The following is a 6,622-nucleotide window of genomic DNA, read 5'->3' on the forward strand; positions in this document are numbered from 1 at the left end:
ATGAGGTTAGAACATGTTTGAGGCAATTGAATTACTGTAGTCAAAATCGTTAATATACATTTGAATGTTAACATTCAAACTTGATTACAATCTCACGCATAACGTCGACCGTGTACTTGAGAAACTACCTGTATTTTCCGAGCATTTTCTATTCGTGTGGGTAAGATGAATGTCATTACAGTTTGCTGACTTTTCGTTGTCTATGATTCCTACATATTTATGTTCGACTGTTTGTGAACAGGATCAAAAAAATGCAAAACATACGATTATGTTACCTACTGTAAAGATCTCAATGATGTTTGGAACGCGTGTCCAGATTTTAACGAGCTAAATACACTTTTGGTCGATGATTCAGCGGAAAAAATGATTTATAATCCGGTAAGTTGCATTTATGCAATATGTTTTTCCAGTTGAACAGGTGTTCAGACATTGATTATTTTAACAACTTATGTGTTTATATAGAAATACAATTACATATGTCCACATACCTTTGACGCTGCTTCCCATTCGAACGACAAAGCTCTAGGTATGACACAAATTTATTCATGCTTATGCGAATTTAATTTATTGTTAGTAAAATTGCACCTCATTAGTTTGATAATTGAAATTATTTATGTATGTCCTCATAAAAAGGCGGAAACATACGAGAGTATTTGGAAAATTTGTTGAAGGCCTCTAATGTTCCGGACTTCGTTAGAAACAACCCTTTTTCATCGGATTAATTTTGTTTGTCGGTACATTATTTGAACATTCTTGTGTATTTATATTTTGGTGTGATTATATTGTGTATATACATTTGAGTGTCTATACTTTTTTAATATATTGTAAAGTATCTATCCTTTTTATAAAAGTGTCTATACTTTTTCCACTGTGGAAAACATTAATTTAAGGTTATCTTTTGAGTGAGTTTTAAGATATTAATTTAGTAATTATAGGCGTCTAATGATTTATTTTACGTTACGGTATATATTATTATTAAATTAAAAATTCTTAATATTATTTTAAAATATCAAAACAATCAACTAATTTTTTTTGCAAATGAAATTATTAAATTAATATTGCAGGTGGAAAACATGAAACATACTTAAAAAATATTGAAACATAAATTACATATCTTTAAAAAAAGTATCGATCCTTTTTATAAAAAGTATGGACACTTTCAACATATTATAATAAAATAGGTAAATTTGCAATATAACCGGTATAAATATACCGGTTTTATGCGCGAATAGGTCTACAACCTATATCGACACTTTTTAATATTGTGTCGGTACTTTATGTCCATATTGGAAGAAAAATGTGTCGATACGATTTAAAAAGTGTCGACATTTACACATCGGAACCCATAATTATAATGTAATAGATAATTTTGTAATATAACCGGTATAAATATACCGGTTTTATGCGCGAATAGGTCTACAACCTATATCGACACTTTTTAATGTTGTGTCGGTACTTTATGTCCATATTGGAAGAAAAATGTGTCGATACGATTTAAAAAAGTGTCGACATTTACACATCGGAACCCATAATTATAATGTAATAGATAATTTTATAATATAACCGGTATAAATATACCGGTTTTATGCGCGAATAGGTCTACAACCTATATCGACACTTTTTAATATTGTGTCGGTACTTTATGTCCATATTGGAAGAAAAATGTGTCGATACGATTTAAAAAAGTATCGACATTTACACATCGGAACCCAGATTTATAATGTAATAGATAATTTTGTAATATAACTGGTATAAATATACCGGTTTTATGCGCGAATAGGTCTACAACCTATATCGACACTTTATAATATTGTGTCGGTACTTTATGTCCAGATTGGAAGAAAAATGTGTCGATACCATTTAAAAAAGTGTCGGTAATTTTAAGTAACGCGATTTTTCTTCCTTCATTCAAAATATTTATATGTACATACAATAGGAGTCATGTTGATACTTACGATATATTATATGGAGATCGTTGTCATTCCATTCCGTCTTCGAAAAAATCAGTTGATGTAGGCTGTGTGCTTGTACTCAAACTGAGCTTGACTTGAGGACATGTTAGTTTGTTATGCCCCTCACCGTTGCAGTACCCACATCGCCTAATTTTCTTCTCGACCTTGTTCTTCGGCACTTCTTTTCGCTTGCGTTGTTTTCGTTGAGGGTCACGAACATTGTTTACTACAATGCTCTGGTTGACTGAATGATTCAAACCAAACGAGTTTTCTAATTCTTCTATTAGTTTTTTCATCTCATCTCTTGCGGTTTTGAAAGACTCGTCTGTCTTTGATGCAATGTAGCATAACCTACTTGACGTTGAACGTAGAGCAGCGAACCTTGCCATTTGCATCACTTCTTGAGACACATTCAAATCAACATAGCTGGGTGCAGAAGCCTTCGCATCATTAGTCCACCTACTTTGAATCAAAGTCCCGGGCAAATATGTGTAGTCCAATTGCTTCAAAATGTGAAGTTGATGGCGACACGGAAGTCCAACGGTCTCGAATTTTTTGCAGGAGCAAATTAGAGTTTTCGTACGAGAATCAAAACTAATTTCAAATTTCCTATTTTTTTCTGCGTACTTTGACAAAATATAATGTTGACATTCATCTGATAAGGACTTAATCTCTGCCTCAATCCGGTACAATGTCTCCCGTATAAGTTCATCTTGGAACACACGAAAAGATTCGCGGGTAAAAATCGCAGCGGCATGGCTTTCAAGGTCGACCAGTTTTGTGATCTGGAAGGGCTTCGTATGGGAACTTAAGTAATCCACTTTCAACTCGTTCATACGCATTCTACTAATTCCATCTTCAATTGCACGAACAACATCTAAATATGTCTTCTTGTGTTTCAGTGCAATAGCTAGTGAAGCATTCATAGACTCGCACCTTTGTGTTGAGCGAATATTGGCAAAGAAATGACCGGTTAGATATGCTTGTGCCCATAAGTGTCGTGTATTTCCCTTCTCAATCACCCATGGATTCTTTTGGACGTTGAATTCTGAAACAATCGAACGCCATTGAATATCAAATTCCTTGGTTGTCCACCAGGAAGCCATGCATTTTGAGAATGCTGCTGTAAACTTTGGGTCACCAATGTTAGCTTGTGCATTGCGAGAAAGATGCCAAGAACATAATCTGTGCTTAGCATAAGGGATAACAGATTTGATAGCCCTCTGCATTGCCCTATCCCCATCGGTTACAACAGAAATAGGTGATTTATTCATCATGGCTTCTAAAAAATTCTGTAGCACCCACTCGAAAGATTGAGACGTCTCGTCAGCGATTATGGCAGTGGCAAACACAATTGTGTTATGGTGATGATTGACACCAACAATAGGCATAATTGGTCGACCATACAAATTATCTTTGTACGTTGTGTCGAACGCAATTACATCACCGAAGCATGTGTAATCCGATCTCGATGTAGAATCCGACCAAATAAGATTATACAATGCCCCCGATTCGTCTACCGAGTATGTCATAAAAAACCCGGGATCATCATGTTTCTTATAATCAAAGTAGGCAATAAGCGCATTCACATCCCCATCGACGATTTCCTTTACTTTACCTCTTTGAAGTGCATTATAGAGGTCTTTATGTGTAAATCCAACATTATGATAGCCCCCTGCCTGCTGCGTTAAATAGTTCATTACTTGTGACGTGCCAACACCGACCTCTTTCAATGTTGTTGCCTCATCGATATCAGCCTTACTTACAGCTCTATTAGAACGCATAAATGGTGTCATAGCAGATGTGCACAATGCATGATTATGTTTCTGATCAGACTTACTTATAACCCACTGATCGTTTGTATTTGTTGCTGTAACTACGACTCTAGCCTTACATCCTGTTCTTGTGACTGGCGTATGAGCACGTTGACGATCAACAGTATTGACTTTTGATACTCGAAACCCTTCTTTGGAACAACAAAATTCTTGTGTCTTCACATTCCCTTCCACGTCAAGCCGTGTTGTTCCCTTACGTGCACTAAACCCATGTTCCCGTACGAATCCCTTGTAAAAGTGCCAAGCTTGATCACGTGAACAGAAGAGTTGACCAACCAATCTGTCAGATTCATCAACATTATGTACTTCATGGCATTCCTCGGTTGGCTTAACATTGTCTACATCAGTATTATCCATGGCAAAAATTTTGTTGTGCAAGTTCAGTGCTCCAGGAGTTGATGGAGATGTAAACAAAGGTTCATTTTGAACATGTTTCTGTCGTGCTGCTTTCAATAGGATGTGGCATTGGTAGTGGTAGTTAAAGGGTGGGTACAACATTAAATTCGCAGTACATATTTAGGTATGTACAATAACTACAAGTATATTATCATTAAATTTAGGTATGTACAATAACTACATATTTAGGTATGTTTGTTAACTACATATTTAGGTATATACATCTTTTGAGTGAGTTTTAAGATATTAATTTAGTAATTATAGGCGTCTAATGATTTATTTTTTACGTTACGGTATATATTATTATTAAATTAAAACAATAAACATATATATACATATTTATTATTATCTTTGGTTAATGTTGTTAAATTTAAATTCTAAATAATTTTATAAAATATCAAAACAATCAAATAATTTTTTGTGTAAATGAAATTATTAAATTAATATTGTAGGTGGAAAACATGAAACACTGTTAAAAAAATTGAAACATAAATTACATAACTTTTAAAAAAAGTATCGATCCTTTTTATAAAAAGTATGGACACTTTCAATATAATAGGTAAACATATGATGTAATAGGTAGCGCTTATATAATGTAATAGGTATCGTTTATATAATGTAATAGGTAGTGGTTATATTGTAAAGTGTCTATCCTTTTTATAAAAGTGTCCATACTTTTTTCACTGTGGAAAACATTAATTTAAGGTTATCTTTTGAGTGAGTTTTAAGATATTAATTTAGTAATTATAGGCGTCTAATGATTTATTTTTTCGTTACGATATATATTATTATTAAATTAAAAATTCTAAATATTATTTTATAAAATATCAAAACAATCAAATAATTTTTTGTGCAAATGAAATTATTAAATTAATATTGTAGGTGGAAAACATGAAACACTATTAAAAAAATTGAAACATAAATTACATAACTTTAAAAGAAGTATCGATCCTTTTTATAAAAAGTATGGACACTTTCAATATAATATAATGTAATAGGTAAATTTGCAATGCTCACTGTGGAAAACATTAATTTAAGGTTATCTTTTGAGTGAGTTTTAAGATATTAATTTAGTAATTATAGGCGTCTAATGATTTATTTTTTACGTTACGATATATATTATTATTAAATTAAAAATTCTAAATAATATTTTATAAAATATCAAAACAATCAAATAATTTTTTGTGCAAATGAAATTATTAAATTAATATTGTAGGTGGAAAACATGAAACACTATTAAAAAAAATTGAAACATAAATTACATAACTTTAAAAGAAATATCGATCCTTTTTATAAAAAGTATGGACACTTTCAATATAATATAATGTAATAGGTAAATTTGCAATGCTATCGGTATAAATATACCGGTTTACTTATAAAATAGGTAAATATAAGCGCTACCTATTACATTATATAAGCGCTACCTAGTATGTTATTGTACTTTATAATATTTCCGGTTAAATAATATAACATAACCGGTCTAAATTTTAACTGGTCACTTTTTTAACCGGTCACGCCGTATATTAGCCGTTTTTTAGGCGCCGCACCGCAGAACTACCCAAAAATAGCACAATCGAAAATCTGAAAAAGAATCTTAATAAAATTGGTTTAGGCCATTAAAAATGTTGACTTATACTTAGTATATTAATTACAATGGCGTAACCGGAAAATTTATCTGATCGGTAAATATCGATATTGTTTACAAGTATAAATACTTTTGAAATTGAAAAAAACATAAAAAATAAGAATATTGCAAAAGTATCAATACTTTTTCACAAATATTGATTTTTTCAAATTTTAAAAAAATTGAAAATAAGAATACTGCAAAAGTATCAATACAAAATTTTCAATATTTTTCCACAAATATTTATACTTTTGAATTTAAAAAAAATAAAAAATAAGAAAGATGCAAAGTATCATATTTTTTGAAAATAAATATCGATACTATGATTTGATGGTCGATACTTTAACATTTGATGAATGGTAGAATATCGATACTTTTTTTTATTATGTTTGATATTTTAACATTTGAGAAAGTTTATGAAAATTAAAATATCGATATTTGTTTATTTGAAAAAATTGTTCAATTTAAGATCGAAAGTTACTTATTTGAAAATTTTCATTAAAATATCGTTATAAAAATATCGATAGTGTAATAATAATTACAACTTAACCGGTTAAAATGAAATAGGCGCAACGTATTACGTTAAACTAGCTACCGGTTTACTTAAATGTATAATAATAATGTAAACGATAAAATATTTACAACCTAGCCGGTTAAAATAAAATAGAAGCAACATATTATGTAAAATTAGCTACCAATTTGTTTAAAGGTATAATGATAATATAAACGGTAAAATAAAATAAGTCCTACCTATTACGTTAAACTAGCTATCGGTTTGTCTAGAGGTATAATAATAATGTAAACGGTAAAATATT

This window comes from Hibiscus syriacus, unplaced genomic scaffold (assembly GCF_006381635.1).
Source record: "Hibiscus syriacus cultivar Baekdansim isolate YM2019G1 unplaced genomic scaffold, ASM638163v2 tig00117056_pilon, whole genome shotgun sequence".
Lineage (NCBI taxonomy): Eukaryota > Viridiplantae > Streptophyta > Magnoliopsida > Malvales > Malvaceae > Hibiscus > Hibiscus syriacus.